Source organism: Serinus canaria, chromosome 4 (assembly GCF_022539315.1).
Source record: "Serinus canaria isolate serCan28SL12 chromosome 4, serCan2020, whole genome shotgun sequence".
NCBI classification, from domain to species: domain Eukaryota; kingdom Metazoa; phylum Chordata; class Aves; order Passeriformes; family Fringillidae; genus Serinus; species Serinus canaria.
Genome location: NC_066317.1, coordinates 37,861,010 through 37,873,361, shown reverse-complemented (window position 1 = coordinate 37,873,361; position 12,352 = coordinate 37,861,010).

Here is a 12,352-nt window from a genome sequence, read left to right as displayed (position 1 = left end):
AAATTTGTGTAGCTAATTGGCCAAAACTATTGCTGCTATTAAGCTAAGAAGGAAATTGACTCTGAAACATTTCTTGACTGCTGGAGAGCATCTGGAGTTAGGAAACTGGGGTCAGGTGTCTGGCTACAACTAACAGTCTCTTCTGCCTCCCATAAAATAGCTATATTTCTGTTTCAAGTATTTTATCCATGATCTGCCAAAACTGACAAACTGCTCTTGGTTAGCTAATAACAATAAAAACTAACACCAAGGAATTAGTAAGTAACTAAGGAGTTTATTTATATATCAAAATTATTTCAGAAATTATTGTCATCTTAGACCTTTCCAGGGCAAATCTTGTTACTCTATATGGAAAAAAACCATAAAATCCACACTGCCAAATTTAACTATCAGTGCACATCTGTGGTCACTGTGATTCTAAACTCTGGCTTTGAAGGAAGAGTATATTAAAAAATAAAATTAAAGGTTCAAAATTCCCTTAAAATGCTTAAAATCAACGTGGCATTCTATAGCTTTATGACGCAAATTAACAGGATTAGTCACACGTTTTTCTTGGCAACCTGACAGAGAGAAGGGCCATAGAATCAGATTCATGGAGTGCTTTGGGTTGGAAGGGACCTTTAAAGATCATTAAATCCAATCCCCCTGCCATAAGCAGCGACATCTTTCTATAGATGAGGATGTTCAAAGCTCCATTCAGCCTGAGCAGTTCCAGGGATAGGGCATGCACAACTTCTCTCAGCAACCTAATTTGTGTCTGAAGAGAGACAACAAAATTTTTTTGAAATTACAGAAGTAATTAATCTTTCTCCAGCAGGTGACATCCTCTCAAAAATGGTGAAAAAGGACACTGAGAAAGTTACTTAGACACTAAGGTTACTTTTAACAGGCAAAGGGTGTGAAAACAAAAGACAGGAACACACCCTGATGCTTTTCAAGTGGATTGGACAGACACCTAGAGCAATCTGATATTGAAAGTTTAGCTACCTTAAGCTATAAAACCACTGGAACTTTGAGGACAAGTCTGTAATTCAAAGAAGCCCAGAAGCTCTTACAAAAATTGCTGAGGCATTTTTAAATATGTAACAACTTTAACTGAACCTCAAAAAAGCATCACATAAAACTAATGCTAACTGACACTTCAAGGTTGTTTTTCGGATCCTGTTTTGATAAATAAAGTAAGAGAAAAATAGCTTGATGATGGCAACTGGTAACTGGACAGGCCTGTGCAGCAGGTGAAAAAAACCCAAACCAATATTACTTCTATTTGAAGCTAACAAGTAAAAGATGTAATTGCTGAATATTGCATTGTTCGAATATCTAAATCATTAGGGAACTGGAAAAAGCAATGAGAATGAGCAAAGAATAGATTCCAAGGGAAACAAGAAAAGATGAAATATCATATTTAGGAAGCCACACTACAAAACTTCCAAGATAGAGGCAGAAACCTTAGCAGTTTGTTTCAGACTATAAGGTCTGAAATTATATTTTATGTATATGACTATACATATAGTCAAATTATAAAATTTGGAGATGCTTGGAGACTAGAGGGGTGGAGGAACTAAAGACAATTGTTTTGAAAATAAATGTTCCAACAATACATTTTCCCTAATTAAATGATTTTTAGAATATTTCCAAACATTTGAATTTTATTCTTGGATTGTTTCTTTCACTGACTAGTTTCATAGAACGAGTTTCATCACAGCTTTCTTATCTTATATTGCTATAAAGTATATTGGAAGTACTGAGAAGCTTTTTCTTAAGTAGTTCTCTGAAGAAAGAGTTTGTGTTTTTACAGCTATTATTAATGTCTTCATTGTGGTCAGGATTCCCTACACGTTGAATTATGGAGGATTAAGCTAATTCTTGTATTCCAGCTACAACATTCAAGTCTAGATGTGTGGACATCCAGGTGGTGACAACCCTGGTTGGACACTCAGGCTCAAAGGGTGCTTCACAAGGCCAGCTCTGCTCAGAAGCCAGCAACGAGTGGTCTCCTATCCCAGGTGCCTTCACAGGACCTGTTCTGCTTCCCACCTTCCCAACTGGAGGTGGCAACGGAGGACCTGTGCAAAAAGCTTGCAGGTAACACCAAACTAGGGGGGTAATCACTATGCTTGAAGGAAAAAGACCACCCAGAGGATTCTAACCAGGCTGGAAGGAAGGGTCTACTATGACACATGACAGGATCATCAAAGATCCCATGAAGATTTCTGAGCCGATAATTTTTTCTCCATATTCTGGTTTCATGTGCCTCTCGATCTCTTATGTAGAAATGGGCCCAGTTAGCTTTTAAAAATGTATTTTATTTCACCTGATAATCTCTCTCTATATACTCACATCAATGTTCAAACCACAACGAAAATCAACTCTATCATTCTATTTCCCTGGGAGCAAGAACTCCCACTCCTCCCTCGTGTCCTTGCTTTCAACACTTAATAATAAGGGCACCAAAGGCACAGAGTTTTCTGTACTATGTGAGTGAAATCCCTCAAAATGCATCAACAATTTGGAACTATTTAAAACATACAAGATTGAAAACATAGAACTTGCTATTTAAAAAAAATATGTTTTATATATACATTACATAATACAGTGTATCCAAGCAATGAGGAAATAAAAGCAAATAAAGTATAAAATTACATACAGAGGTGGAGCAGTAAACACATAATGATACAGATGTACCTGCATAGAACTATTTCACACACCTGATCAATCTGGCTGCCCCCCTCTGGCATGTTTTGTACCTTTGATTGCTCCCAATGACCTTTGCCAGTTTTGAATCACCCAAGTTGCAAACACACTGGAACAAATTTGTTTTCCTCGTGCCTCTGAAGCTACTATGCTAATATGCTAAATACAAATAAAATGCTTGACCCATAAAGGAATCGGCAGGAAACCTGAAATGAAGGCATTAGCCAGCATTTCATGCTCCTTAGTGATGCCATTTTAAATATTTTAGACAGCCTATAAATAATTAAAACCTCACCACAGCAAATTATGTCCTATTATGCAAATAAATAGCCTCCTCCCTGGTTTCATTAAAGATTCTAAAAGACAAGCTGAGCAGTTTAAACATAGCAAAATACTGCAGTCAGGCGAGAAATCTTCCACTATTTTTTTTAATTGTTAGTGCCAAGTTTCATGTGGATTTTTACACTAAAACTTTAATTTGCATGAGCAAATAAACCTTTAATAAACCTTTTGTAAGTGGTGAAAATGCATCATTTAATTATATTTGATTTGTTGTAAAACTATTGTTCCTCATGAATATTTAAGTTAAACAAAGTCTATAGCAGAAAATGTACAATTCTATTTTTTATAGAAAGTTCTATTTACGTAGTATTGTTTCTTTTAAATCTTAATTTGTTCACATATACTATATATATATTGACAATGTCAAGTTTTTGTGTGAAAAATTGTTAAACATCTGATTTTGGTTTCCGAGTAGAAATCAGATTTTATTTCAACTGAAATGTAATTCAGCTACATTCCTAGATGCCTAGAGCAAGGAGAGTTACAACATTTAAAATAATTTTATATGGGATTATATTTTTTGAAGCAGTATTCTTCCAGAAATCTTCATTTTTCAAATAAAGTAAGTTTACCAGAACCCATGAAATTATATATTTTTGTATACAGAAACATGTATTGACTAAAGTACAAAATTATTTAATGAAATAAATAAAAGAAACTAATCAAAATCTAGGATCAAAACGAATAAAAGATTATTCCCTCACCTGTTTTTATCTCCAAATTTGAGATTCCAATCTCATTATACCCTTACAATATCACAGAAAAGATAACCTGCACACATACCAAAATATATATGGTATTTCAAAGCTAAAATGAAAAATCTTCTACATTTAATTAGCTCAAAACCTTTTAAAATTTTTTATCAATACCTTAACATGAATTAAGTATATATTATCAAAAAACTGAAACAATAATGTATGGATACTTAATAAACTTTAAAGGCTGACAAACTGCAAATTAAATGCCAGTCAGCAAGTCCAGTGCAAAAAAAAAGAGAGTTTCAAAATTCTTTTTCAGTGTAACCCTAAAATTCATTGAATTCAGTTTTGCCCTGAGTAAAACCCACATATCTGTATCTTCAGTTCTTCAAGTAAGGTTAAAAATATTCATTAATGTATAATTTTTTATCTTTAAATAAGCCTACGTTCAACTATTTCTGTAGTGTTGCTTACTTACTTGCACAATAACAAACCTTTCTGAAAGTTCTCAAAAGAGCATGTTTTACATAATACCAAAATTACCACAAATCAAGAAGTTATGATTAGAAAAAATTCATTGCATTCATGGACTCTTGTAAGATCTTGGAGCTGATTTAACTCTTTGGTTGTAATCTGCCTTGTCTCTATTACAATCCTGCCTCTGACTCCTTTATTGACACCCTTGCATCACAAAGCTGTTTTTTATTGTTCTTCAATGCTTTCCAAGTGCTCATTCTCTCTTACACATCAGCTTCATGCTAGAATGCCATTTTTTGTTACCACCTTCTAAGGACATCAGTTAGTCGAGAGAAAAAATATTTTGTTTGTCCTCTTCTACAAAAACATTCTTTACAGTCACAGTTATTCTGTTACTTGTGCTCACTGTCAGACTTTGCATTACACTGAATGCTGCAACTAGACAATTTGTTCTCTGCCTTTCCAGCAGAGGTACTGGGTGCATTGCAAGAACATAAATCTCTTTGTAGCTTTCTCAGTGTCTATTCAGGCATGGGTACTGAGCCAAACCACTCAGAATCAAGTGCATTTCAGGGGTTTGAATACCTAAACCTGTTTAACTGCATGTGTTTTATATGGATGCCTGTTCCCATGAACAACTGAAATCAACTCCAAAGTACTACCACGCAGAATAAATGAACTCTGCAGTGTTTGGGCAAAGAATATAAGGGATACAATGCCAATAGAATCAGTCATGAAAAGAGCAGCAAATTAGATTAAGCTGAATGATGTACATAATCTTCAGTTTGGAATCAAGCTTGCTTTTCTGAAGAATATTAGCAGCAAGCTTGTGGGAAAAGAAAAATCTGACATCAAAAATAGGAGAAGTTGTCCGCTTGCAGTTTGGGGTTTGGGTTTGGTTTTGTTTGTTGTTTTTTTGTTTGTTTTTTCCCCAGAGCCAAATCTTCTTGTATAATTTTGCTACACAAAGCAGATGTAATACTGAAAATTAATATTAGTTGAAGTACAGAAAATATCTGTATGACATTCAATAAAGAAAACACTTGATCCAATTATGTTATAAAGGTAAATATTAAATCATGTTACTTCTGGTGAATTTGAATCTGCAATTGGAGATGATCTCCAAGGAGAAAAATTTAGACAAGCAGTATTTTGACTGCAATGTAGAATACCATCTACTGTATTTGCACCAAAAAATTAGGATAATGAGGACACCCATTCAATGAAGGGAAGAAATTAAGCATTGAATTTTAAAAGTTAATAGTTCTTCTTTTAATTAATTTTCATCATAAAACTATGAAAGCTATCAATACCATGTTGAAGTAATAGGTATATAAATATGGTAAAATTGGAAATATGAAAATAATCCTTTCTACATAGAAGCAATATAAATATGAAATTTTAAAAGTTTCATCTACCTAAATACTTAAAAGTCCAGTGTTCTTCTTGTAAGTAAAAATTTCAAGTTGAAATTCAAAATGCAAACGTGTGAGGATTTTTGCACAGAAACTATCAGTTATAGTACAGTACTTGTTGCTCTTAGTTATTCCATTTACCCATCATTCACTTTCTAATCTCCTTTAAGCCCATGTTTCTCCATTCCATATACAATAGAAGGATTACATACATTTTACCTCTTAACTTTCTCCAGGGGAAAATAGATTTAATTGCTCTTCCTTCCATGCCAGCTTTCAAGTCAGCAAATTTTGGACAGCTCTGTAGCATAATCTTTAATACAGAAGTCTTATGAGCCTGCATTTGGGTGATAGAAGCAAAGCACATGTTCTGTCTGCAGTGTTGAATATAAATCTATTTGCCACTTTTACTTTTCATAAATTAAATTTTAAAAATGCATGGAACCTAACAGTTTTAAAATTCTGCTTTCTGTATAGTCCCTATACTGAGCAGTTGTCCCAAAAGCATACTTTTCCTATGGACATCCCCTGCTTTGTGACATGAAAATCCTCTGTACTATGAGATCTACTCCAGGAAAAGTTGTTGCACAAAATCAATTTGTTTCTTCAACACAAAAATAGCACTAGTTCTGCTGTTCATGGCAAGCTGCTTAGCCACAAAGCCACAAAGGCAGAGGAGCATTTTCCTTTTAAGTGCAGTTTCCCTTAATCCATTGATATCTGTGAAAACAGCTTTAACTGCAGCTTTGTGAAAAAAATTCTCTTTTACCTTTTTTTTTCTTTCTGGAATGCTTTTAGTATAAGAAAATATGAGTCTCAAGAGATATAAACTATAAAATGTTTAATGCAATTTCACTTTACCACAAATATTTGAAAATTAAAAGACCAAGGTAACACACAAACATCATAAGGGAAGGTGAACAGCAAAGAAAATGCTGCATTTTGAATTCCCTTTTTGATAATGAGTTTTTCTATCAAAAATACTTCCATAGTACTTTCTTGTACTTCCAGCACAAGAAATGAAACCCAGAGTTAAGTTTTCATTCATAACCTGAGGAACTGAGAGCAACAACTAAGAAATCAGATGCACAGCAATACACAGAGGCTGCATTCACTGCTGATTGTAGAATATTCTCTTTTTACTCTTCAGAATGAAATAGGCCATTAGCAGTAAAAAAGTCAATGATGAAAAACCACAGCATTCTTCAGGTACTACTAGTTCTCTCCCTAAAATTCAGAAGTCAATGATATGGGTAAAAGAAAACAGAAAACAAACAAAATTAAAAAGAACTAATGGGAAACCACATAAACAACAAGCATGTAATTTAGTAGATTTGTGGCTTCCTAAAATCTGAGCACAGATAGAGGAAGCAAATTTAGTTTTCAAGGCTGTGGACTCATATATCCATGCTCCAACAGTCATGTGAGATTTCACACATTCTTTGCATTTACATAAGGTGAATTATTCTATTGCATCCCATGTCCTTTGAAAGCAACACAAAGCACTATCACGTACTGTAACTACTTAGAAAAGAACAGGAATCACCCCTGCACACTGGTGCAGAGATCAGAGCACAAGGCTAAATTGCTTATCATCTAGAACTCAATACACACTGGGGGGGTTTTCCCACAGGAGAAACAAAAATACAACCCTGTAGAACAGATTTGTAGTTAAATCATCAGATATGCTTAGCAGCCTAAAGTCCAATATTCCTGTAATTTTATCAGTATTTTAATACCATGTAATAATAACAGAAGTTACTTTATCAGAAAAAATAGCTAATTATATATTCAACTATGCCCATGAGAATAATAGTTCTAAAGCTAATTGAATACAAGCTTTCAGCCACAAGATACGTTTCTTAGAAAATTACAGAAGGAAATCACTGAAACAGCATCTAGAATGAAAATTAAATGCAAAAAGTAGAGGGAGAACCCTGAAGATCTACAGCTGGACAGGTCAGTCTGGAGCTTTCACTTTCATTGATGCAAAAATGTATATACTAAACTTATATATGACAAAAAGTGCTGCAGTATGTCCTCTGCAGCTTAAGTAAGTAACTTAAGTGAGTAGCTTAAATTTAAAAGATACAAGCACATTTTTAATTAAAGAAAACATGTTAGGGGTATTAAATTACCAGTACTTTTAAAATGCCTTTAAGCTTAACAGCAGCGAGTGTACTAACTAAATAAAAGCCCTGTGGATAAATATTTTTCCTAAAAACTAACAAAAGGAAGCAAAAAATACGTATCATGTATATCTTCAACTTGCTACCTAGCTGGTATTTGCAGATAATGTGGATTTTACTTTTATTACTATCACTATAGGAAAATCTACAGTAAAATCCCAGTTAGTATCTGATTTTTATATCATAGCACATCTATGAAAAAGTGAAATTTTGTCCCCAACTATTCATCTTCACCAGACAGTCACAGATGAATTTGTTCCTTAAACAATCAGGTCATACACCAAAAACTGAAAGTGTGATACACCAACCTTCTCAGCCTCCCTGTATACCTACATCTTATGTACAGACAATTAATTTACAGCAACATATGTCTAAAAATAATTTAGCCTGGGTTTGATTTGGGGTTTTTGTTTGTTTGTTTACTTTCATTTATCTTCCTCAATATGCACATTACAGGACTCTAGAGTGTAATAGGAATCTTGATTTCATTGGCTAAGGATGTTGAATGGACTTAAGCTGCAAATATTGCTAAATATTTTGAGCAATCAGATAAAACCTGATTTTACATTTTCTGAAAATATGCTTTCTATGTGGAAAAGTCCTCAAAGACCCTATTCAGCTACAAATTCCTCAATCTGCTGTCAAGGAATTATGGTACCACAATTGGATTAAGCCCTGAATAAGCAAACCAAGTTCTTCACAGGATTCTATGTGACACTGAAGTCTTTGCTTGTGTGAAGCATTATCGACATTTAAGAAAAACAATTTTGAAGTTGTGTTTATGGTGGAAAAACCCCACCGGATCTTGACACATAAGTAATTTTTGAGAATTTTGATATCCTACATATAAACATAGGTGTTATATAGTTGGCTTTTAAATGTTCTATTTGCAATCAATATTGATTTAACCTGGAGAGTATGTGGTAAATAGAGGAAAATGAGTATATAAGATTACAGCTGACCACAATCAAATTAAGTTTTGTATTTCAGTGGAAGGATTCTGCTGACAGTATGATATGAACCATGCAAGTGCAATACAAACATTTAGTGAAGGTCAACTCCACTGGGAGGGTAAAATGCAAACTTTGCATTGAATTATCACTCTCTGAGATGCAGTGTCTACGATAAACCTTGGCACTAAGCACAAGAAGCTAAAAGGAAATTGTACTTAAAGTCTTTCAAAATCACAACTGAGTTTTCTTCTATTCCCAATTTAAAAAGTCTTCTCTATTACAAGTTGATTAACTGTTGCACACTTAGCAATTTTAGCCTTACTTTCCTTTACCAAATTTCTTGGTATAATTACAAGAATATACAAATAGAATTCTTTTTCAATTATGAAATTAAACTATTACTTTATATAATAGGGGAATTTTAAATTTCAGTACATTTTTCTTATTCAATTTCAATATCAAATAGCTAAATTATTTTATGTTACTTACATTCAAAACACAAAGCACAGTCCCAAAGCCTAAGAAGATGAATTTTAAAAATCCCCATAAATAATACCTACACAGATTCTCAAAATATAACTGAAGATTTGCATCACTCTATGAAGCACAAGTGTTCACCAAACAATTTATGCAGATCTGTAACTATGATGGCTAGATAAAATAAAATCTTCTATTCTGGACTCAGCTCTTTGTCAGACACCGCCCAGGGCTATGACATTTTGTGGGTTTGTGCTGTCAATATTCACTGTTGCTTTTACAGCTTGTTTTTCTTGCCTAGCTGTATAACCTTTCTGAATCCTCAAGAACTACAGATGATTTTAATGGCCTGACTATATCAGTGTGCACCCAACAGCAGGGAAAGTCCTCTGCTCAAGTGACCTGTTTGGTGTTTGTAACATGCATAGTTTTGGATTGTGGTGGGATGAAATGCAACATGAACTGAACACATATGGAACATTTATTACCATAGGAAACTATGTTCTTTGTTGTGCAAAATACTTAATTTCTTCAATTCTTTATCGTGTTTGCCAATCTTCATATTACTATTAAGCTAGTAATTACTTTAAATAACAATGTAAAGGAGGAAAAAATGTTTCAAGCTTTTCTCAGAACCTTCTCCTAATTGGCTGTTACAGCAGGGAGAAAAAAGTCCTGCTGTGTCTAATTCCAAAGGACTACAAACACTTCCAGCTTCCTCAAGTACCAAGCTGCAAACCCTTTCATATATGAACTGGTAAGAATAGTGAACACAATGTCAAAAGCATGATTGCCCATATGTGTTAAAATTACATACCTATATATTTTTACCATGTAAAAATATTCACCAGTAGGAAACATCTTTAATATTTCAGAACCGTACTTATAAAATTTATATTTATAGTACATTAGGATTTTTCCTATAATAAACAATTTAAATATTTTGTGAATGAAGACAGTTAAAACCATTCTGGCTTGAAGTGTTGCATGACAGAAAGATAATTTCAAATAACATTGCACAGCCAGAATATTGTTTGCTTGGTGTTCTTTCTCAGTGTGGTCCCTACATGCTCATTCAATTTCTTTAAAAGTAAAGAATCTCAATGAGCTTACTTAGGGGCAAACCCACAATTTTAATAAATGTTCCATAAAATAACTCTCATTTTTAAACAAAAAATTTGATCAAGGAACAGTTCACAGCAGAAGCCTTTCACATTGACTTTTCTCTTTCATATGAGTTACCTAACGACACTTGAGTGACTGCTGTCTTATTCAAGGCTCAGTTGTGTTGGAGCAAATCAAACCTCATAATACATGGGAAAAGTTTACAGTACTTGTTATGCTTTACACATACTACAGTTAATGCTCTTGGAAATAAATTGCCTCATAGGCTGATGAAAGTGACAGCCTTTAGAACCACCACTGTTTGCACCCAGCTGAGCCCATTATCATTCATTACAGGGTGTGGGTCTTTTTCCCTTTCTTTGCTAAGTAGCAATAACTTTTTTCTAAACAATTAAGGCTCCTGTGTATTTTTAACTCTTTAAATTGCTTTCAGCATTAAAGGTGTCACAGGATCATTTATCCTCTCTTGAGCAGTATTTATTTCAGTAACAATTACTGCAGAAGAAACAGAGATGCCTTTTCCTAATTCCTTTCAATTTGGAACTCCCAGAAGGATGGGTAACTATTGCATTGTGTACATTCACTGTGCAGTGTTGGGCACCACTCCTCAAAAGGTCTCTCAACAACGAAGCCAAGGAAAAAAAGGTTTAACAGTCCAAGACAAGTACTTGCAGCCTTGTAGACTAGTCAGATTGGTGTTTCCATTGTTTTTCTCCAGGCTTGAGGTTTGTTCTCTGTCCCTTTCTTCAATAACTTCCACTATTTATTTTACTCTATGAATTCAATATTCAAGCAAGGAAAAAATCTCAAAAAAAAAAATTCTAGGTAAGAAAAAATCTCTAAAACTCTCAAACTATAGAAACACCAGCTTAGGTATTTTTCTTTTTCAAGTGACACTACACATAATTTTGTACAAACTCAAAAATGCAAACCAAAATCTAAGATAACATGAATCAGAATATGGTAGGAATTATTCACTAGAATATGAAAGGCTTGTGGCACAAAACTGTTACATGCATACTGGTACTGCCTACACTTCCTTATGTGGAGCCAGACTCTCAACTGGGTTCAAGCTTAGAAAGGTAATTTTCCTAGATAACTGGGGCACCATTCTCTTCTCTTCCACTGCAATTTTGTGCTTTTCATAATGATAACATTTTTACTTTCCATTCAGGGAAGTAAACTCATCTAATGTACAAAGTGTAAAAATTACTGCATCCACATAAATTTATATAAAATTTCATTTTATAAATATAAATTTTAACAATCACACTTTTTTTTTTTCTGGAGGCTAGCAAAACTAAAATATTTGTGGTATATTATGTAATCACATATTAGTAAATTCTTAAAATTATACATTATGCACTTGAAAATACTTGTAGTTAATTTGTAAAAATCCTTTCTTCTCGAATATATTGGTAACTACATCCAAGGGAGCAAGCCAAAAGAAGTATAGTAAAAATTATACATTTTAGAGTGATATAATATTATTTCCTCTTCGCAGCTCACATTAGTTTAGCTAGCTGAGCTGTAAAACCTTTTTCCAAAGGTCATATGCTGATGCTGCATAAGGAAAGAGGCCAACTCTCAGTGACCGAAAAGCAGGAATAAAATGAAATAACTAAGTGGCAACATCACATGAAAGCTCACTAATAATAGTAGAGAAAGACAATATCCCAGATTAAACATCTCAGGCAGCATGAATAAACATTTAATGTTCCTGTGACATCTCCAAGTGCATAAATACATACTAAAAAATGATGCTTCATCACCAAACTCTTCCAAAGAAGGTCATCATTATCGCAACCTGGACTGAAACAGGATTCTTAAAATTATAAATAATGTGATGGCCATTACGATGACAAGTAATATTTTGCATGAGTAGTTTTTCTCTTTGCTATAGTTTCTTTAGCTTGTCTAATATATCTTCAGAGTGTACTGTCTAGAGGGTGTTCTTTTTTAGGTCATTTTAATTTGCAAAT